General features: G+C 45.0%; 1 long non-coding RNA gene across 1 annotated transcript; it reads left to right on the top strand.

Moving 5' to 3' along the window:
* The first annotated feature begins 2,609 nt into the window (after window positions 1-2,609).
* LOC140698689 (uncharacterized) lies at window positions 2,610-22,022 on the top strand. The gene is made up of 3 exons (XR_012076521.1): window positions 2,610-2,717; window positions 3,024-3,141; window positions 21,878-22,022. It is a non-coding gene; the product is annotated as an uncharacterized lncRNA (long non-coding RNA).
* The last annotated feature ends 236 nt before the right edge of the window (window positions 22,023-22,258 follow it).

Raw genomic sequence — 22,258 nt, 5'->3', positions numbered from 1 at the left:
TTTGCAGTGTATTTTTATAGCTATCCTGGCCGAAGTGGGCGGCTGGGGGGTGCCCTCCCTTGTTATTTTTTATCAATGCTCTTTCTCCTCACCTGGCTTTCATGGCATCCTCAACAAGGGCACCCAAAGGGAAGAGAGGGAGATAGCGCTGTGCTTTGAGAAACCAAGGGACTCCCAGGAAGTTCAGATCTAGGCTCAACAGAGGCAGGTGTGCTGGAGGCAGGGCTTCCGGGCGCCCCACAGGGCGCATGCGCGGTGCAGGCCAGTGTGCAACACTCCCGCGTGGAGGGCCGCCAGGACCAGGGCCAGGACCAGGGCCCGGGCCCGCGCTTAGGTCTGCAGGCTGAACTTCAAGGACTTGCTCAACTGCTGGCACATAGATTGAGTGATGCTGGGCAAGATGCAAATGCTTTGCTTTGAGTTTCAATTTCTTTATTTAAAAAACGACAAAATATCCAACTTGCCAGCCTTTCAGTTGTGGGGTTCTAGTGCCAAGGTTCTCATACTGTGTGTAAACTGTTAGGTGAGAGCAAGACATCTTACAACCAGCCGTCTCCGCTCTGCAGAAGAGCTTTGAGTCGGTTTAGTTTTTATAAAGTGTGAAGGTGGTGACGACTCCGATGGATGTCCGAGGAGCAGCCGTTTCCCGCTGCCTTCCCTGAAGCGCGAGCTGCTCACTTGCTCCCCTGTGGCGGGGTCGGGGGCAGCCTCGGTTAGGGGCCCCCTGGGTGTGCCTCTGGCTCTGTGAGCGGGTCCTGCTTAGGGTGGGGGTTCTTCCCTCTCCAGATGCCCTGACCTCTTTGATGATGCCTGTGGGCCCCTTGTTTGGATAACGTTTTTAAAATGCATGAAATAAAACACTCTGGATTGCAAAGAAAATCAACTAGTATATTGATACACAGTTACTATAATTAAAAAATTTGTGCTCTCATTTTTAACCTATTTTGTAATAACACCTACCAGCCGTTCTGATAACCACTCTTATTTCAAAGTAGTGATGGCCAATCAATGCTATTCTGAGATTTCTGGAACAAATGTAACGTTACATCAAAGTATCTGTGATTTCTAATCCATGGCCAAGTCCTAGGTTCAGTCTGTGCTGTTTGTTGAGTTCATTCACAATGGAAGTAAATGCTAATTTTCAGTTGGAGGTTAGGAAAATATAAATGTCATTATTTTCCTAAGCAACTTCAAAGACCCCCTCGAGTTCTGTCCTTAGGGGTCTTGCGGACCCCTGATTAGGAGCCCTCAAATTAGAGCTTATGCACCAGGAATGTCTACCTGGCTTCCTGCAACTGTGCTGTGCATTTACCCCCTCCCTCCCTCCCTCTGTCCCTTCCTTCTCTGAATTCCTAGAGTGATACACAATAGCCCTTGATAAATATTTCTGGAAGGAATGAATTCCTTCAATTATAGGCATGAGGTGAGCTTCTGTTAGGAGCCAAGTGCTTTGTAAGCTGTTGATAAAAAAATAGCTCCACCACGCTCCGTGCCCTCATCACGAGGGACCTCCAAGTCGTGGACAGGCCAGCGGCGGCACCTGCCCGGGTTCTGTCACCTTGGATATTTGGCTGATTGGTGACTAGAAATTTTTTTTACAAACCCACATGCCTTGGGATCTCTACGTAAGTGTTGTAAAGTAAGGATTCTTTTCTGCAGGCTGATATTTTAGAGGATTTGTTGCAGTTTATACACCCCACCTCCCTGCCATCTCCTCACCACCTGCCAGGTGCTGTTAGCTGGTGCTGAAAGCAAGAAATGGCAATATTCTAATCTTTGCTTCCTGAGCATATGAATACTGGGTTCATGAAAATGCAAATCTTTCTTGGGTACAAGCTTCCCTTATCACTTGTGCCTGTGGGACTGGGAAAGATGTAAAGCCACTTACAGTTGTTAGAGCCCTTTCCCACATTTTTCAATTGCTTGTGGAATTCAATGGTTGCATTTAGAATTAATTTCGTGCACTCGTCTCTTCAGGAAATACATGAACATCTCATTGCTCTCCATACGTAAAATACTGGTTGATTGGCTCTGCCTTCAGTTCCTGCTGCCCTGTCCACCTTCCCCAGGTAGCACGATGGGGTCAGGACATTGAGTCACAGGCTATTCCTCTCACGGGCTGCAAGAGTTCCTGAAGGATGCATGAAACGGAGGCTGCCCGTCCTTCCTGACTGTAACCGAGAAAAGTTTAAGAAAATATGTGTATACATACATACATATACACCTGTGTGTGTGTGTGTGTGTGTGTAATCCAAACAATACTTATCCTTAACGTACACACATGTGCTGAAATTTTCAGTTCTAGTCTAAGTGCTTAGGCCTGTGTCCACATACATATACAGCTTGTGCGTGTAGACACATGTACATGTGCTGAAACAGGGTGTATCCTGACATGTTCATTCTATTCCATCCTTTTTTTTTTAAAAATTGAAGTATAGTCAGTTTCCAATGCTGTGTTTGTTTCAGGTGTACAGCATAGTGATTCGTATATATATATATGTGCATATTCCTTTTCGTGCTCTTTTTCATTATAGGCTATTATAAAGTGTTGAATAGAGGTCCCTGCACTATCCATGTTATCTCTATTCCATTCTTGCTTCATTTTTGTCAGTTGCTGGCTGTGACCATCTCAGCTGATTTCATGGCTTACGGCGGGGTGGAGATCCCGTGCAGACTTCTGCTGGAGAACAGCATCTTGCAGGCGTGGGCCAGCTGAGGTGAGGCCTGCGATGCAGCCAGGGGATTCCTGGGGTGGGGTGAGGTGGGCCTGCTTCTAGTGGCTTCTGCATTTGGGCCCCTCTCTTTCTCTCTTGGCCTTGACCTCTGTCTGCCTGTGTCCCCATCACACTGATATTTCTCTTTTAACCTCAGGCTGTTGGCCTGATCCCTCACCTGGATGGCTGCTGGGTCTCTGTGGGGTCCCCCTACCCTGGCCTGTGCTGACTCTCTTTAGCCTCTCATGAGAGGCCAGAGGGGAAAGGCCTTTAACTGACTGTTAGCTCCTGGCCTTCCGGCCCCTGCAGATGGTGTGGCTCATCCAGGCCATCCTGTGAAGCCGCTATGATCACCACCCAGTTTTACAGACCTGGAAACTGCCTCCTCCGGCTCGCTGACGTGCCCCGCGCCCAAGTCCTGCAGCAGGTAGGGGAAAGGGCAACCTCTCCAGCCCAGGCTTGCCTGGCCCCGAGGCCTGCGGTTTTCATCTCTGTCCTGTCCAGACTCTTTGCCTTTTTTGGAGACTGTGGTTTAAGGGAAGGGCTCTGATGAGGTCTTCGGAGGGAAGATGTGCCCTTCTTCATGGGAAGCAGCTCCTTAGGAGTCAGTCATCAACGTTGCCCGAGTTAGGGAACTTTCCGGGAAGTCATCAGATGTGAAATTGATTTTGCTTTTAAAGACACCAGGACTGATAAAGGCTATAGTCCGTGTTCCTTTGTTTGCTGGCTATTTCCTTGTTTCCTTGCTGTTCTCTTTCTGTCTGTATGTGGCGGGGCTGCCTGGTTGGAGGCAGGTGGCGAATCGTGCTGGTGAGCTTTAGGCATTTCTGACGCAGCGCAGCACAGCACTGTCCAGCCATGGGGCAGGCTGCCCTGGGCGGGTCCTGAGCTTCCTGTGACTGGAAGTATCCAAGCCAGATTGCCCAAGAAAACCCGCAATGCAAGATGTGGGACACCCAAGATGTAGCATGGTGCCTGCGCACAGTAAGATAAATGTGTGTCTGATGAACGAGTTCTGAGCTTGGATGCCCCTTCCAGCCCTGATAAATCTCAGACAGGGTCAGTGGTGGAAAGGACACTGATGGATCAGTCCATCAATTCATCAACTTTTTATCTCCAAACCAGCCCAGCCAGAGAGGGTGGCCCAACTTTCCTCAGACTCAACTCAGCTGCTCATGTCAGGGACACATCCCAGGACTGCACAAGTTTCAGAATCAGGGAGGTTTTTTTTTTAATTGAAGTTTAGTCAGTTTACAATGTTGTGTCAATTTCTGGTGTACAGCACAATGTTTCAGTCATGCATATACATACGTATATTCATTTTCATATTCTTTTTCATTATAAGGTTACTACAAGATATTGGATTTAGTTTCCCTGTGCTATACAGAAGAAACTTGCTGTTTATCTATTTTATATATAGTAGTTAGTATCTGCAAATCTCGAATTCCCAATTTATCCCTTCCTACCCTCTTTCCCCCGGTAACCATAACTTTGTTTTCTATGTCTGTGAGTCTGTTTCTGTTTTGTGAGTAAGTTCATTTGTCTCTCTCTCTCTTTTAGATTCCACATATAAGTGATATCATAGGGCATTTTTCTTTCTTTTTCTGGCTTACCTCACTTAGAATAACAATCTCCAAGTCCATCCATGTTGTTGCAAATGGCAGTATTCTATTCTTTTTTATGGTTGAATAGTATTCCATTGTGTAAATATATATATCTCACATCTTCTTTATCCAGTCATCTGTCAATGGACATTTAGGTTGTTTCCATGTCTTGGCTGTTGTAAATAGTGCTGCTGTGAACATTGGAGTGCATGTGTCTTTTCAAATTCGAGTTCCCTCCAGATTTATGCCCAGGAGTGGGATTCCTGGATCATATGGTAAGTCTATTTTCAGTTTTTTGAGGAGTCTCTATACTGGTTTCTATAAGGGCTACTTCCTTCCCACCAGCAGTGTAGGAGGGCTCCCTTTTCTAGAATCAGGGAGTCCTTAAGGTGCTGCCTCAAGTCCCTTCTGCCACGAGCCAAGTCCACTTCCTGTGTCATCCTCACTGGCCCTGGAAATGTAAGTGTGCCTGGACCCAAATATGTATGGAATGTGTGTTCTGACTTACCCTGTCCTACCATATCCTAGCTTGTCCTGTCCTGTCCTGGCTGGAGGTCCATTCTTTATAGAATGAAGCACTTGGAAGAGACCACATCCTTTTGAGCTGGTCCTAGAGCTGAGGTTGGTAAACTACAGCCTGTTTTTGTGAGTCACGTTTTCCTGGAGCACAGTACACATTTTACGTGTTGTCCGGGATTGCTTCACGCTACACAGAGCTGAGTAGTTGCAACAGAGACCACCAGACCCACAAAACCTAAACGATTTACTTCTCCGGCCCTTATAGGAAACGTCTGCCGACCTTTGATCTGTAGTAAAAAGATTTGAGATAAAAGTTGAAAATATGAGCAGAGATTTCACAGAACCCCCTGAAATGGGAGGTCTCAGCAAGGTCTGCCGTACAATCAACACGGTGGGAGTGCAGAGAAATTCCAGTCCCGTGGGGTGCAATTCAGTATCTACCCAAAGAACTGAAAGCAAGTCAACAGATACTTGTACACGAATGAGCACGGCCGCTTTATTCACAAGAGCCGAAAGGTGGAAATCACTCAAACGTCCATCAACACAAAAATCTGGCCAATCCATACAGTAGGGTATTATTCAGCCATAGCAAAGGGCGAAGTACTGACACGAGCTACAACATGAATGAGCCTCGAAAACATTATGAGTCAAAGGAGGCCACTATAAAAAGCCATATATTGTACGCTGCTGTTTACTGGAAATGTCCAGAAAAGGTCAATCTAAAGAGACAGAGATAATTAGTGCTTCCCAGGCTCTGGGGGGAAGGGGAGAGGGAGTGACTGCTTAAGGACTGTGGGGCTTTGTTTTTTGGGGGCGATGAAAATGCTCTGAAAGTAGATAGACGTGAAGGCTGCATACGTGGTGGATGTAAAAAGGGCCCGTGAATTGTTCGCTTTCAAATGGATAACTTGTTATTGTGGGAATCTCATCTCAACTGCTAGATAATCCCTACATCCCAGAGGGCACCTGCAGCCCCAGCCCTCGACGCGCCAGCCGCCCCGCGCCCGTGCGGGGCCTGTGCGTGCGCATCTAGGGTGGTCCTAAGTCCGTTTCGATGCAACGCTGTGCACGCTGTTTCCTCGGGGCCGCGCTCTGTTCAGGAGATGAGCAGAGTCCCGTTGTCCCGCTTAGAATGCCTCCGTCAGGCGGGCCCCGTCAGCTGCCAATTAATCTCCCCATTCCAGCCTCCACCGAGCTCACCGTCTCCTGCACAAGCAAGGGTTGCTAAACAGTTTCCACAATGCATCTGTGGGAGAGGTACGTGCATCTCTGGGAGATGTGATGAAAACGTTTGGGGTAGCCTGCTTACCTGACTTTAGGTACACCTGTCCTCAGGACCAGCTGCATAATTTGTGGGGCCCGTGGAAAAGAAAAATGCAGGGCCCCTTGCTCAAAAATTATTAAGACCTTCATTGTGGTGACCACTGCTCTGAACCAAACACAGGCCCTTCTGAGAGCGGGTCCTGGGTGGCTGGCCCTGTCTGTTCTGAACAGCCTAGGATGAGTATTTTCTTTGCAGGTGGAATAACTCGGTCATGGACATGCACTGAGGTGGGCTCTGTATCCTGAACTACAACATAGGTATTAGATAAATGACAACAACAGAAAGATTTCACCACACAGAAAATGCGAGGGTTGAGCTGCATACCGGGGCACTTAAGTTTCTGCGATTTATTTTGCGAGCATCAGAGATCTGATGCTAAACAATGAGCCCCATCTTCTGGCCCAGCTCCGTGGAAATTCTCCCAGCCCTCCTTGTGGCATCAAATACATATCTTTTCCAGGGAGTCTGAAATAGTCCAAGGATGCTCCCTACCCAGGCTGGCCAGATAAAATACAGGATGCCCATCAAAGTTGAATTTCAGAAAAACAACCAATAAATTTTTTTAACCGAAGCATGTCCCAAATATTGCCTGGGACATACTTATTCTAAAAATTATTTATCTGGAGTTCAAATGTACCTGGGCATCCTGTATTCTTATTTATTAAATTGACAACTCTATATCTAATGCCTTCTGAAGACACGGGGCCTATAAGGGGCAGCTGCCAAACCACCGTGTGGGTCTGGGGCCCACGCTGGGCTGGCATGTCTGAGTGATGGAAGGTAAACCCAGTGTGGGAACTATTGGCTTCTGGTCTGTATTAGTTTCCTAGAGCCTTTTGTAACAAAGTACCCAAAACTTGGTGGCTTAGAACAACAGACATTTTTTCTGTTACAGTTCCGGAGCGAAGAAGTCTGAAGTCAAGGTGTTGGCAGAGCTGAGCTCTCTCTGAGGGTTCCAGGGAAGGACCTGTCCCAGCTTCTGGTGGCCCCAGACAGCCCTTGGCTCGGGGCAGTGTTACTCGAATTTTAACGCGGTGTTCTTCCTTCCTCTCCTCACGCAGCTCTCCCTCTGTGTGTGTCTGTGTCCAAACTCCCCCTTTTTGTAAGGACACCCGTCATACTGGATCAGGGCTTCCCATCATGACCTCATTTTAACGTGATTATCTCTGTGAAGACCCTGTCTCCTGTCCCGATGACCAACAGGCACTTGAGAAGATGCTCAATATCGCTAATTATCAGAGAAATGCAAATCAAAACTGCCAGTCAGAATGGCCGTCATTAAAAAGTCCACAAATGATTAAGGCTGGAGAGGGTGTGGAGAAAAGGGAGCCCTCTTGCACTGCTGCTGGGAATGTAAATTGGTGCAGCCATTATGGAGGACAGTATGGAAGTTCCTTAAAAAACTAAAAATAGACTTACCCTATGATCCAGCAATCCCACTCCTGGGCATACATTCAGAGAAAACTCTAATTCAAAAAGATACATGCACCTGAGTGGTCACAGCAGCACTATTTACAATAACCAAGACATGGAAACAACTTAAATGTCCATTGATGGAAGACTGGATAAAGAAGATATGATATATATATATATATATATATATATATATATATATATGGAATACTACTCAGCCATAAAAAAGAATAAAATAATGCCATTTGCAACAACATGGATTGACCCGGAGATCATCATTCTAAGTGAAGTAAGTCAGACAGAGAAAGAAAAATACCATATGATATAATTTATATGTAGAATCTTAAAAAAAAGATACAAATGAACTTATTTACCAAATAGAAACAGACTCACAGACATTAGAGAACAAACTTATGGTTACTGGGGGGTAAGGAGGTGGGAAGGGTTGAACTGGGAGTTTGGGATTTGCAGATACTAACTACTATATATAAAATAGATAAACAACAAATTTCTTCTGTACAGCACAGAGAACTATATTCAATATCTTGTAGTAACCTGTAACAAAAAAGAATTTAAAAAGGAATATATGTATGTATATGGATGACTGAAACATTATGCTGCACACCAGAAATTGACATAACATTGTAAACTCACTATACGTCAATAGAAGAGAATGCAAGTTAAAAACAGACCATCTCCAAATAAGGTCACCATCTGAGTGACACTGGGGTCTTACTCTGTTTGGGCTGCTATAACAGAACCCCATTGACTAGGTGGCTTGTAAACAACAGAAATTTACCTCTCACTGTCTGGAGGCTGGGAAGTCCAAGGTCAAGGTGCTGGCGCATACTGCGTCTGGCTCCTGGCTCACAGACGGTGCGTTCCTGCTGTGTTCTCACATGGTGGAGGGGATGAGGGATCTCTCTGGGGTCTCTGTATTAGGGCACTAATCTCATTCTTGAGGGCTCCACCCTCATGACCTAATCATCTCCTGAAGGCCCCGCCTGCCAACACCATCACCTTGAGGGTTAGGATTTCAATATATGATTTTTTGGGGGTAGGAGGAACACACAAACACAGTCTACAGCATAGGTGTTAGGACTTCAACATAATCATTTTGGGGAACACAATCCAATCCATAACATGGCTCCAGGACCATCCAGGGCCATTCTTTTCAGAAACTTGGTTGGATGGCTTCCATTTGGAGGGCTGGAGAACCCATCTGTATCTGGCCTGTGAACAATCAGTCTTAACTGATGACCGTTCAAGGGGTGACAGCCACAGTGAATCCAAAGGGGTCAAGTCACAGAAAGGCAGCTCATCCGAGGACAGGCGTGGAGAGGGCCAGGGCCGCCTGCAGGGAGGAGAGGGTGTGTGTGCTCAGCACTCCAGCGGTTGTGTGGACATGTGGAAGTTTTCAAAAGGAATGGGGAACACGTACGCTTACTTCTACAAAGTAAACATTTCTGGAAATGGTTGCTTCATGGAAGCAGCCCACACATCTAGCACAGAATGTTACACAAGCTTTGGAAGTCATGAGTGGAAATTGTTTGCAAAGTCTTTTGGAACCTCCTAACAAATGTTTGCTTCAGTCTTGAAGGCTAAAACAAACAACGCCTCTGTTTCAAAAATGTCAGCTATATACCAAATAGATAAGCAACAAGGAGAAGCTCTATAGCACGGGAATTAAACCCATTACCTTGTAACAACCTATAATGGAGTACAGTCAACAAAAATATCGAATCACTACGCTGCACACCTGAAGCTAGCACAATACTGTAAATTTATGATACTTCAGTTCAAAAAAAGTTGGCTAAGGAGATGTTTTGTTCACTTTTAGCTGAAAATGTAATAGAGAAGCACATTTGTATTCTACTGCGGGTTAATCACTTAAAGAGACATTGCCTAAAAGCTCAAGTTACACATAATGGCCGGTCTCTGGGAACCTGGCCTCCCAGGCAATGAGCCTTAAGCTAATGTACCTTTGTTTAGCTCACAGGAAACCTCGTGAGCAAGCCCACCTGTGAAGGATTGCAGGAAGGAAGACATTAGCACATCCCCTTCCACATCCGGCTGGAACTAGGACTCCACCCCCACCTCCCAGTATAAAGAAGCCTGAATTCTAACTGGGGTGAGAAGTTTCTTTGGGACACTAGTCCACCATATTCTCCATCTGCTGTTTGCTGTTAGCCCCGGGGTGAGGGTAGGGGGTGGGGGGAGCTGTGCTGGCGCGTTTGTGATCTGGGTCACGGGAATCTGGCTCCTTGCTCCTGTCTGAGTGAAGTCAGGGAGGTGAGTCAGTGTCTAAGCTTTTTTCCTGCTTTCCTGAAGAACGATGCTCTTTGCAGCTCAGACTTCAGGTTAGCCTTTCTCCCTTACCTGGGTAAGTTTAGATTCCCATATGCGGGCTCCCTGTAAATTGCAATTCCCTCTTGTGAAATCTGTTTGACAGTTGGTTCAAGCGCTGTGACTGTGGCTCGTTCCCTTGTTGATCTGGGGGTAGAGGTGGTCGCAGCAGATGTGCTGTGGCTGGGAAACGAAGCCTGGCGGGGAGATACCAAAACTCCTGTTGGGGACGGCAGAGTGTGTCAACGGGGACCTCCTCGATGTCGGAGTGTAACTGTGGGCCAGTGTGGGCTGTGGGCGCTGTTGCATCCCTGCGCCCTTGCTCAGGAGAGCCAGCCGCCGAGGTGAGCGCGTTTGGAGCCTCGCTCATGGGCAAGTCACTCAGCCTCTTGGCGTCTCTATTTTCCCATCCATGAGACAGAATTTACATTCTTAGCGGGTCTCTCCTGAGACTGGAGAAGACATTTGAGGGCCGCCCGGGAGAGAAAGCACAGAGCGCAGGCGCGGAGCAGCGCACCCCAACCGATGGGATCCGGAGACGCCAGGATGTGATCTCCAAGCAGGAAATCCAAGAAATTCCCAAGTTAAGATTTCACCAAATCATCCTCGGGCAGTATAGAGAAAAAAGAGGCAAACAAAATAAAACCAGGAAGAAATCCAAGAGATCACGGAGAAAAAAAGTCCAGCCAGATCCTCCCAGGGTGTACGTGACCCCGTAGGAGCTGATTCTCCCTCGGAGCGTGTTGCCGCCTGCAGGCTCCCCGGAAGACGCTACCACAGCCGCCAGCAACCTTGTCCACTCCTACAGGGACTTTCGAGGCTGGTGGGTAACCTAAGCCTTGATCCGATCTCTGTCAGCATCCCTTTAATATGATTTGAAAGAAAGATTCCTAGGAAGCCACTGGCACACCAATTCCTTCTGCACAAACTCTCCACCAGGAGTCAAGTCCCCGCTGTGGGAGGTGGCTCGGCTCGCGGCCTCTGCGGACACCGCTGCCGGGGGAAATCCCGCCAGGTGCGTTCCAGCCACGGTGAGGGTCCGGAAGTCTGAGTCCCAGTGGAGAAGGGCGTCAGGAGATGTGTGGGTCCTCTGCATCGTATCTTTCTCCAAATTGGAAAAGGTAAAATGCCCAGGTCATCTCTGGACAGACATTTCTAGAACAATGATTGCCTAATAATAATTAACCAGTCTCTGTTCCTCTGGGGACATCTAGATTGTCAAATCTGTGAAATGACTGGGCTTTTTGCATTCCTCTGGTAACACTGAAGTGGAATTCTGGAAGCACAAGTAAATCCTTCATCCCACGATATGGAGCCTTATTTTAAAAACCAAATGAGACAGTCACCAACTCATGCCAGGTGTGAGTTCTAAGTGCCCAGATGCACGATGGGGTGGCACTAGCCCTTCCCCAGTGTTCCCCAGCCACACCACTGAAGGCTCAAGAGTATTACTTCAAAAGGCTCATAGTTCTCTACTCCTAAAAATTAAAAAAAATACGTTTTCCCCGGTTATCCAAGTTACGCTCGCCCATTGCTGACAGCTGGAAATGAGAGTGTAGAGTAAGGGGTGGAATTTACCATGATGCTCCCACCAGCCAAGGTAGCCGCTGTGAACATTTTGATACAGAACATGTTGATATGAACAGCTTGGATCTTACGGTATCGACTTTTTTTCCTTTCCTTTTCTACTTAATATTGTGTATAATGTATAGTGACATTTTTCCACGTCACTGAAAATTATTTGTAAGCATGGTTTTAAAACTTTTCATTATGAAAATTTAAAAACATACCAAATCAGAGAGTAGTTTATCATGAACTGGAAGCACTGACAATTATCAGAAAGTGGCCACTCTTGTTTTTTTCTAACGCCTCTAATCCCTCACTCCCACCCCAAATTACTGTGAAATGCTTCCTAGGAATCATACAATTTCATCTCTAAAAGTTTCAGTATGCAACTGAAAGGTAAGGAAAAGTCAGAGAACTTAAAAACAAGTAATACCAATAAAACCACAATCCCATTATCCTGTCTAAAAACAAATGACAAATTTTTAACATCACCAAATATCCAGTCAAGGCTTACACTTCCCTGAGTGTCTTGTGAATTTTATTTTTGACCATTTGTTTTGTTTGAATTGGGATCCAAACAAGACTGATTCATTTAGATTGTTCCATACGTCTCTCTCTTATTATTAAATTATTCTTACAATTTGTTTGTTGAAGAAGCCAACACATTCGCCCAGTAATTTCCTAGAGTCTGATATTGCTGATGGAATCCCGGTGACTTTGTCTAACATGTTTCTCTAGCCTTTCTTTTTCCTACCTGTTAGTAGTTATTGGCGTCTTCCAGCAGGTCTGCAGGTGGTAACACACTCCGAGGGAGAATCAGCATCTTGATAAGGGACCAAGAGGGCAGCATGGCAACAAGTGATTCCAACTGCAGGTCATCCTGCAGGTGACTTCTCCTGTGAGGACACAGTCACCACTTAACCCTGTGGCTCTTGCTAGGAGAGGCTGCAAATGTGGGTGCACAAAGGAGAGAGTGGAGGCAACATTCAAGAAAATTGAAAAGGAGGATGAGGGGCTCGTGTGTGTGTGTGTGTGTGTGTGTGTGTGTGTGTATGTATGTGTAAAATACCTGGATAGCTGCCTTACCTCTATGTTGGAATTTGTTGGTTGAGATATAATTAGTTTGGTGCTTAAATTTTGCATGTTTTCTATTATTGACAAAACATAACGTAGATTAGTTGTAATCAAGCTTCTGTGTTTGTATCGTGACGGGGGAGGAACACTGAGCTGCCTTAGGTCTCAGCTCCACCACCGACAAGCACTGTGACCCTGGGAGGCCCCCTTGCGCCTCTCAAACCTCAGTTTCTTCATCCATGAAATGGGGCAGCAACCCTCCCTGCCCTCACAGCACTGCTGGAACTGGGCAAGTAGAGGATATTTGAGAAATGCTTTGTGAATTTGCAAAGTGGAGTCCCTGTAAGAGACAGATCTGCAGGGGCTGTGACTTTCCCCCTCAGTATCTTTTTTTTTTAATTGAAGTATAGTCAGTTTACAATATTGTGTCAGTTTCTGGTGTACAGCATCATGTCAGTCATACATGTACATACACACATTTATTTTCATATCTCAGTATCTTTTTAAGTGCTGAGCACTGAGCTACCCATTAATATGCGCTCAATAAGCCTTGGCCACATTAGTCTTTAAAATTTTTAAAAATGAAACATTTTTAATAATTTTTCTTGCTTATGATCTACTTTATTTAATAATAGTGTAGCCATTCTGATTTTAATGTTTGTTATTGTTAGCTATATATGTATATATATATCCTGGTATATTTCTATTCTCTTACTTTCAAACATTTTATTTTCTCATAACCATAATTCGTTTTTACTTTTTTTTAAGTGTACAGTTCAGTGGCATTAGGTATATTCAGTGTGCAACCATCACCACCATTCATGTCCAGAACTTTTCCATCTCCCCGGATTGAAACACATTAAATGCTAACTCCTCATTGTCCTCTCCCCCAGCCCCCGGCAACCACAACCACCATCCTACGTTCTTAATGGATTTGATACTCTGAGACCTCATGTCAGTGGAATCACACAATACTTGTTCTTGTGTGATGGCTTACTTCACTTAGTATAATATTTTTAAGGTAATACTGAAATCCTAATTTATTAATTTTTCCAATCCATGGACCCAGGATGTCTTTCCATTTATTGATGTCTTCTTTAATTTCCTTCAGCAACATTTTGTAGTTAAATTTTTTTTAATTGAACTATAGTTGATTTACAATGTGTTACTTTCAGCTGTTCAGCAAAGTGATTCAGTTATATACATATATATGTACATATATATCTTTATATTCAGTTATATATATATATTCTTTTTCAGATTCTTTCTATCATAGTTTATTACAAGGTATTGAATGTAGTTCCCTGTGCTATACAGTAGGTCCTTGTTGTTTACCTATTTTATAGATAGTAGTGTGTATCAGTGAATCCCAAACTCCTAATTTATCCCTAGACCCCTTTCCCCTTTGGTAACTGTAAGACTGCTTTCTATGTCTGTGAGTCTGTTTCTGTTTTGTAAATAAATTCACTTGTATTTTTTTTTAAGATTCCACGTGTAAGTGATATCATATGATATCTGTCTTTCTCTGCCTGACTTACTTCACTTGTATGATCATCTCTAGGTCCATTCATGTTGCTGCAATTGGCAATATTTCATTCTTTTTTATGGCTGAGTATTATTTCATTATATATATACCATGTCTTCTTTATCCAGTCATCTGTTATGGACATTTATGTTGCTTCCTTGTCTTGGCTATCATAAATAGTGCTGCTATGAACATTGGGGTGCATGTATCCTTTCAAATTAGAGTTTTTGTCTTTCCTGGATATATGCCCAGCAGTGGGCTTGCTGGATCATATGATAACTCTATTTTCACTTTTTAATGAACCTCCATACTGTTCTCCATAGTGGTGGCAACATTTTGTCATTTTAGGTGTACAAGTATTTCATCTCTATGGTTAAGTTTATCCCTAAATATTTTATTCTTTTTGATGCTATTTTAAATGAAATTGTTCATTTCCTTTCTGGACTGTTCATTGTTAGTGCATGGAAATGCATCTGATTTTTGTGTGGTAATTTTGTAGCCAGCAATTTTGCTGAATTCATTTATTCATTGTAATAGTTTCTTTTTCGTGGAACTTTTAGGGCTTACTATATATGAGATCATCTCATCTTCAAACAGTGACAATGTCACTTTTCTCTTTCTGATTTAGATGTATTTATTGGCCACATTAAATCTTTATTGAACTCTTTCTAGAGCTGTTCTGTAAATAGCTACAGGTCTGAAAAAAGAGGAAGTGGAAACTGGACTAAAAACCATGCATTTGTCAATCTCTTCTCATTCATAAAAGGGTGTCTTGGTTCAGACAGTTTTGACTGAGGGGCCTGGTTTAAATAAACACTAAAGCAGCTCAAAGCCTTTATTTGGAACTGAGAAGCTTTGCCATGTGTTCACTGAAGCTTGAAAGGAGACTATCTGGTCAATAAAGAGTGTGCCAGAGAATGCTCTGTTGCAGGAATCGCCCAAATGAAGTTCAGGGACACTGAATTCTCAGTGTCTAGGAGGATGGTTGAGTGAGCAGCCTCTCCTTTGTTGATAATCTGAACCTCCTTCTGAACCAAGCATCATTTTTCCACAAGCAAGTTTGGTCATATATAAGTTATATAATCTTAAAACTTACATAACTTGCTAAAAATGACAGCAGTTATAATACATAAATCTGGGACATTTCTCTGTATTAGAAGGGGCTGCAAGATTGGGGGAGAGAAGATTAAATGTGATAGTAGATGGTGACTGTGTCCTGGTATTTCTCTCCACACAACTGTGTTGCTTGTCCATATCTGAAAATGTGTGTGTGTGACAGTTCTGAGATCCATATCCAGGAAATGTTTGAGTTAGTCACCACAGGCTAGCCTTGTAACAAACAACCCAGCTACCCTGGTAGCTTAGGGCAGTAGAACTTACTCCGTCCTCACGTAAAGCCCGGCGCAGCTGGGAATTCGCTGGGGAGGGAGTCTGCTTCACAGCACCACTCAGGGGCCCAGGCTCCCCTGTCTTACGGCCGTGCTGTTCTGCAAGGCCTTGGCATCCTCTCCACTCGCTGATGTGGATGTGGGAAGAGGGTGTATGGAGGACTTCACAGAAGATCTTTTTGGGGTCACACCAGGAAGTGGCCTATGTTCCTTCTGCCCGTGTTCCACTGGCCAGAACTGCCGCATGTTCACCCCTCTGCAAAGGGGACCGGGACGCTGGTCCAGCCGTGTGTCTAGGAGGCAGAGGAGCCCATGTGGACACAAGGCATTCTCTATCACCTTGGCATCTTGCAAATTGATAAACCAAACCATGTGGCGTGGGAAAATAATGTTTTTATCGAATCAGGAGATAGTAAGTTTGTAACTGCTACATTTCTTTGGGATTCAGTTGCTTCTTGACTCAGTGAGAAGATTTTAAAATTAATATCTTGTTAATACAGTTTTCCTAAGTGTTTGGTCTGGCTCTGTAGGCCAAATTTAAATTTTCTGTGTAAAGTTCTTAAGACATACGCTTTTTTTCCTTCCAGTTTTATGGAGATATGATTGACCTCAGTACCATGTAAGTTTAAGCTGTGTAGTGTAGTGATTTGAACTCCATAAATCATGGAACGATCACCACAGTAGGTTTAGTGAATATCCATCATCTTATAATAAAGAAATGGAAAAAGGTTTTATTCCTTGTGTTGAGAGCTCTTAGGATTTACTCTCTTAACAGCTTTTATGCACAAGACACAGCAGTGTTAATTATATTAGTGATATTGTGCACTACACCCCTACTACTTACTTATCTTACAGCTGGGTGTTTGTGCCTCCTGACTACCTTCATCTTACCTCACCCCCGCCAACCCCTGCCACCGGGAGCCACAAATCTGATCTATTTTCTGTGAGTTTGTAGGTTGCTTATATATTGTCAAGAACTGCAAAGAGTCCTAGGTTTTATTCTACTTGCAAACTAACAGGTCAGCCTGCCTAGTTCTCAGCAAATGACACGAGACTCCCGGGTCACAGATGGTACTTATCTTTTTCGCTGCTGTTTACCCAGTGCCTAACGTATACTGTGCGGCACACAGAAGCCTCATTTAGGAAGGAATGAATAAGTAAATATTCATTTATTATGGACTTGTTAGTATTCAAAGTAAATGAATATTTACTTACGGAAATGAATAATTACAAAACAAATGAATGAGGAAATACGATGTACTCTGATCAAACCCCTTTCTTGCGCTTTGTCTGCTGTCTCAGTCAAGGACGCTTCTCAGTTGCTAAAATCAAACCCCGAGGGCCACTCTCCTCGCTCCCTACCAGAACGGGAGCTTTCACACCAGGAAGACACCTACCAGCCAAAAATGTTCCTCCTTGTGCCAGCTCACGCAGGCTCGATTCTGCTGTCAGTGGCCTCGAAGGCGGAGGCCGGAGCCGTGGAACGCGGGCAGCCTGGGAGAAAGCTGGGGGAAGCAGATGCCCCAGGGCTTCCAGAAGGAGCCAGCCCTGCTGAGACCTCAGTCTGGGTGCTGCTCATCCCAGATTCCTGACCCCCAGAACCGTAAGATCATAAATCTGTATGGTTTTAAACCACTGTGTTTGTGGTCATTTGTTACGGCAGCAACAGGGAATCCACAGCATCCACAAGGAGAGGGGCTCACCAGGAACCCATGCCTCCTGCGGGGAACCGGCCAAGGACTCTGATGGCGTCCTGTCAAGTTCTGTTTGTAGGATGAGCACAGAGGGGCGGGGGGCATTTGCTGAGTGGTCATGAGCAGGCATTGGAGGGCCTCAGAAGAGGTTTCCAGGCGGGCTGGAAGGAGCCAGAAGGGAGAGTCCTGGCTTCTCCATTCATGTGACTGAGAGTCTTCCATGAGTACCTAAGGGCATGGGGACTGGTGGGGAAGGGAGAGGTTAACATTAGCACACAGGTGCCCTGCCGCTCCGTAAAACCAAGCCCCTCCCCTGCTGCTGGGAGAAAAGGGCTTTTCTTTCCTTCACCAGGTACCTGTGACTTCCCAGGCTGTCTCGCCTTAGCAGGTTGGGATCTCACCGTCTTGCACGAGGTCCATTTCCCAGGCTGTGTTCTGGCTGCTGAGATAGTAGCGTTTTCTTTCTTCATGTTCTTTTTTTTTTTTTTTGGTATATATATCTCTTTCTGTTGAAGGATAGTCAGTTTACAATGTTGTGTCAGTTTCTGGTGTACAGCACAATGCTCCAGTCATACATGAATATGCATATATTCATTTTCATATTCTTTTTCACCATAAGTTACTACAAGATATTGAATAGAGTTCCCTGTGCTGCACAGTAGGAACTTGTTGTTTATCTATTTTATATATAGTAGTGTGTATCTGCCAATCTCGAACTCCCAATTTATCCCTTCCCACCCCCTTTCCCTTCAGTAATCATGAGTTTGTTTTCTATGTCTGTGAGTCTGTTTCTGTTTTGTAAAGAAGTTCGTTTGTCTTTCTTCACATTCTTTTAAATACTCTTTTCTTCCCCTAATTGCTTTTCTCTTGTGGTTTTTCAGTGGAACTTGGAATTCAAAAAGTTAAAAAAAATTTGTTTGGGGGGGAGGTAATTAGGTTTTTATTTATTTATCTTTCAATGGAGGTACTGGGGACTGAACCCAGGACCTTGCACACGCTTGGCACACACTTTACCACTGAGCTATACCCTCACCCCAAACTTGGAATTTAATAAAGGGGAAAAAATGACAGACGAGACTTAAAAAGTTGAATGTTCTAAATTTCTAAAAGGAAGATATCGAAAGGGGAAAATGTTCAAGTAGCATCTCAAAGGGAGGAAAGAATCCTGCGAAAACAAAATTTAAAACAGGATCGCACAGCAGGAGTGAATGGATGGGTCTTGAAGGAAATAAAAAAAGAGGAAGTCTCCAAACGAGTGTATAACCTCCTGGTGACTCGTCTCCCAGGGAGGGGTGGACGGATGGAGACCCAGGATAAAGGAAGGCTGAGTATTTCCCACAAAGGTTAGAAGTGCTTCCGGAAGGACGCACGAACAGGATGCTTTGATGTTCCTGCTCCGATCTTCGTCTCCTCCTAGATGTCTTCTCTCAAAGCTCTATCACATTAGGAAGAGCGCATGGCTCTCGGAATTAGGTGCTTCCTTTCCCACATGTCCCGAGCGGCAGCTCCGGTAATTGAGATTGCAGAGTCCTGGAGCACAGAACGCATTTTCTCCCACAGCATGGCCTCGCGGTACCTCTTCACCTGACTCCAAAGATGTGCGTGGTCCTTCTGGTTGAAAGAGATGGGGTTTGATGTCTCATGCGTGTATACGTCTGTGAAAAACGCAGGAGGCTTTCTCTTCACACCCAGCCTTCTGGAGCTTGTGTGTCCTTGTTGAGTGACTTTGTGGACTATTACTCAGTAGTTGTCCTCTCTAACCTTGATTGAAGTTAGGAAATGTCTCTTGATATTGATAATCAGCCTGTGCCTTTGAGCTGACAAATGGTCTCAATTCAAAGACCTTTCCAAGCACTTGCGGGTAGACCGACTCCCTGGGGCTTCTCGCCACTCATTAGAGCTTTTATTTGCAGCTGTTCTTCTGTCACTTACCAGTCGTGTTAATGATGCTTTATTAATTTGTTAAAGCTTTGTATTTGCTGTCATATATAATCATAACATTGTCATAAAAGCCAATAATTTGTAGGTGATGGCAGATGGTAGGGTCCGGTTGGGTGCCAGAGAGAGAAGTGAATTTATAGATCATATCACAATATTTTTGTCTTCAAAGTTCCTTTCAAAGAAAAATTCCTTTCTTTTTCTCTTGCAAAATCTTTTTTTTTTTTTGGTGTGTTTGTCTTGAGGACATGAAACTTTGAAATAATTTTCCTCCAGGAAGTCCCTCTGGTGCCAACTTTCCATGACAACTGCTGAAAACACGCTGAGATGTTTTACAAAACAAAACAAATAACCAAAACCCAATAATAGTAATAAAATTACTGGAAGCAAGGGTAGAGATCAGCCAAGGAATTAAAAAGTTTCTGAGTAGCAGAGCAGTCATTTCTGCCACTGCAATTCCAATCATGTTGGAAATTGTCTATGTCTTGAATCCCTTTGATGAGAAATCTCTCTGGGTTGCTTGCAACGCCTCTGGTATGAGTGTCTTGGAAAAACAAGTCTAATTTCTAGTTTCCCTTGGGGAAGGGGAAGATGAAATGTTTTTTCCTTTTCTTGAGCAGCGTGTGATTTAGCCACATTCCCTCTGCGAAGCTTCAGATGCCATCAGTGTGATAAATGGCCACATGGCTCTGCAAATAATTTGAAATTCTGGGGAAATTCTCTGGAGTTGGCTGGAAGATGGGGGCTGTACCACCTCCTAGGAGAGAAGGTATTTGAGATGAGTGGGATTTGTATATTTCATGCCAAATGCCCACTTAGAAAGGGCAGACCAACTGGGACGTTGACCATCTCACAATGGGCATATTGACCAATCTCTCTGCTCTTGGAGGTGGCTGAACTCGCCTTCTAAGAGCTGCCTGTGGCGAATGTGGCACTGCCCCATGCCTAGGACTTCAGAAAATTGGCAGACAGCTGCTTCAGTGATGTCTGGGAAACATCCAAATGAAGGTTTCCCCTGGGGCTCTTGTTCTGATTTGAATTTACTGGAGTTATTTACTAATCTGGGAAGCAGGCACCTTCCAGTGGGTGGAAACGGCATCTGACTGGCTCTTTGATTGAATACTGGCTACTGTTGCTGTGGACTGGTGCTTTTTCGTGGGAGGCCGGCCTCCTCGTGGGGTCTCTGGCTGCCAAGGCACAGCCAGTTTTAGGGCCTGGGGTCCCCACTCCAGAGACTTGGGTATCCGATGGCGGCAGTGGAAGAAGGAATTTGTCCCTTTCTCCCTTGACACTCCATGGGCTGACCTTTGCTTTGAGGAGTGAATACATGGGGTCCCCTTATCAGAGCCTTGAGCATCACAAAATAGGCACATGTTCTAGTTCCCTCATCAGATTTCCAAGAATCTCAAAGTCTTTGAAAGAGATCCTCTAATTCTGTGGAGTCTTTCCCCTGGAACTTTACTGAGGGATGACAGGTCAATAAAGACTGAGTCAGCAGTTTAACCGTATTTGCACAGATTTTAAGGACTTTGGGAATGGCCTCCAGTCTGAGGCTCTGCCTCCATAGTCTTCTCCGTGAAGTGCTTGGCTCTTCTTGGGCACCCTCCTCCTAACAAAGGCCAGGGCTGGGGAGATCTTCGTGGGCAGCCTTTGAAACTCCATGACTATTGCTAACCCCCTAGGTGCGAGGAGTTCGGGAACCAAAGGGCAGGCCTGCGCTCCCGTGGAGGCACGAGAAAAAGTACCTTCTTGCTGATGATCCTATAGCAGCGATTGGCAAACTTTTTCTGTAAAGGGCCAAGTAACAGGCATTTTAAGCTTTGCTGGTCATCTGGATAACTACTCAACTCTGCCACTGAAGCAGGAGAGCAGTTGTGGGTGATCCTTAAATAAATGGTCACAGCTGTGCTCCAATAAATCGTCATTTGAAAAATAGGCAGGGAGCCAGATGTGCCCCCTGGGCCACAGTTTGCTGATTTCAGCTCCTAGTAACTTTCTCTTCCCGCTAAAAAAAGAAAGACAAGTCATTCATTGGTTTCTCACTGTCTCAGTTTATTGACTATAACAGCTTGATTATATCTCACTCTAATAAAAACTGAGAAGAGGAAGGCAGGAAGTGCTGGTGGAATGTGGGGAGGGACATCTGATCCACCCCGAATGGGGGCTAAGGTTGGGGGAAAAGATTTGGGTGGTGGAGAGGGTCTCAGGTGAGCTTCTCAGGTGTAGCGGTGCTGAGATGGGTTTTGAGGATGAAGTAGGAGTTTCAGGAGGTACGGCCGTGTAGGTACTCAGTAGATACGGTGTTGATTTAACATCAATAATCGGTTGACTTTAAGGAGATGATACTATCCTCGAAACTGTGGGTGGGCCTCGTGCAGTCAGTTCCTAAGCCGTAGAGCACATCAGTCTTCCGTGAGGAGGGAGAAATTCCACCTGTGGACCGAGGCTCCAGTTCCTGCCCCAGAGTCTCCAGCCTGCCCTGCAGACGTCAGACTTGCCCAGCCAGCCCCCACAATGACATATGCCAGTTCCTTGCAATCAATTAATCTGTCTGTCTACACACACACACACACACACACTGCTGGTCTGTTTCTTTAGTAGAACCCTGATTGACACAGATGGTAAGAGCAAAACTGAGGTGTAATTTTGATGCCAAGTTTAATGAACAAAGTGAAAGTTTAATGGTGTGTTTTCCACTGTGAAGGCAGAGAAACAAATCTGTCTTGAGTGGAAAAGGTCGATATATTTTTGGTTCTTTCACTTTCGTCCCAGGGGTCATTAAGAGACACCGAGACCTCTGTTGACCCAGAAATGTGATGATGGCACCGCCACCCCCAGCCCGCTTTGGCCAGAACGGGCCTTGGAGGAGATATTCAGTCATGATTCCCGGGTATGAATCAAGACACTTGAAGGCATCATGGGCGCTTGCCTAAAGCCAGCTCTGCAGGTGAGATTACCCTGCGTCATGCACACCCCAGCAGGGCTTTGTGGGAAAATCCAGTGGTGTATTTAGGCATTATTCACTCTTGCTAATGAATAAGTCATCTTGTGTAGACAACAGAGCTGGTCTGGGAAAGTGACTCCAGGGGCTCAGAAGAAAGTTATGAGCCATGTCGAGTCTGAGCCTTAAAGTAAATCACCCGGTTGGCGTCC

Source organism: Vicugna pacos, chromosome 1 (genome assembly GCF_048564905.1).
Source record: "Vicugna pacos chromosome 1, VicPac4, whole genome shotgun sequence".
NCBI classification, from domain to species: domain Eukaryota; kingdom Metazoa; phylum Chordata; class Mammalia; order Artiodactyla; family Camelidae; genus Vicugna; species Vicugna pacos.
Note: the sequence above shows the minus strand (reverse complement) of the source record. Positions and strands in the feature narration are given on the sequence as shown.